This window comes from Theobroma umbraticum, unplaced genomic scaffold, assembly GCF_002168275.2.
Source record: "Theobroma umbraticum cultivar Fairchild unplaced genomic scaffold, ASM216827v3 scaffold_743.0, whole genome shotgun sequence".
Taxonomy (NCBI): domain Eukaryota; kingdom Viridiplantae; phylum Streptophyta; class Magnoliopsida; order Malvales; family Malvaceae; genus Theobroma; species Theobroma umbraticum.
Window position 1 is genome coordinate 17,157 of NW_018397307.1, and position 1,129 is coordinate 18,285.

A 1,129-nucleotide genomic window follows, 5' to 3' on the forward strand; every position below is an offset into this window, starting at 1 on the left:
CATGCCCTCAAAAGCCTAATTACTTGTCTTAAATAGTTTTATAATCTCATAATTGACTTTAGGTTGAACTTTTTTACATTTTTCATTAAAATAGATAATAATTCAATGTCTGCCTCAGGGAACATAAAGAAAAGGCCATTCAATGCTACGAAAAGTCTATTTATAGTTACCCATACCTTCAATAACCTAATTACTCCCTTTCAATGGTTTTATTATCTCATAATTGATTTTAGGTTGACTTTTTATTTATTTTTGATTAAAATAGATTATAATTGAATGTTTGCATTGGGAAACGCAAGAAAAAAGAGATTCATTAGCAAGAAAAGTCTATTTATAGCCACCCATTCCTTCGAAAGCCTTATTACTAATTTTAAATGGTTTTATAGTCTCATAATTGATCTTAAGTTAAATTATTTTACTTTTTTGGTTAAAATAGATTATAATTGAATGTCTATCTTGAGAAACATGATAAACAAGCCACTCATTGACAAGAAAAGTCCATTTAATGTTACCCATGCCTTCGAAAGCCTAATTACTTACTTTTAATGGTTTTATAATCTCATAACTGATTTCAGGTTGAAATTTTTTACATTTTTGGTTAAAACATATTATAATTGAAAATCTACATTAAGAAACGTAAAGAGAAAACCTTTCATTGGCAAGAAAAGTCCATTTATAGCCACCCAAGCCTTCGAAAGCCTAATTACTCCCTTTATATAATCTCATAATTGATTTTAAGTTGAATTCTTTTACATTTTTAGTTAAAACAGATTATAATTAAATGTCTATCATAGGAAATATGAAGAAAAGGTCATTCATTGACAAGAAAAGTTTATTTATAGTCACTCAAACTTTTGAAAGCCTTATTACTTGCTTTAAATGGTTTTATAATCTCATAATTGATTTTAGGTTGAATTTTTTTACATTTTTGATTAAAACAGATTATAATTGAATATCTACCTTGGGAACATGAAGAAAAAGCCATTCAATGGTAAAAAAAGTCCATTTATTGCGACCCATGCCTTCAAAAGCCTAATTACTCGCTTTAAATGGTTTTATAATCTCATAAGGCCTAATTACTCGCTTTAAATGATTTTATAATCTCATAATTTATTTTAGGTTGAATTTT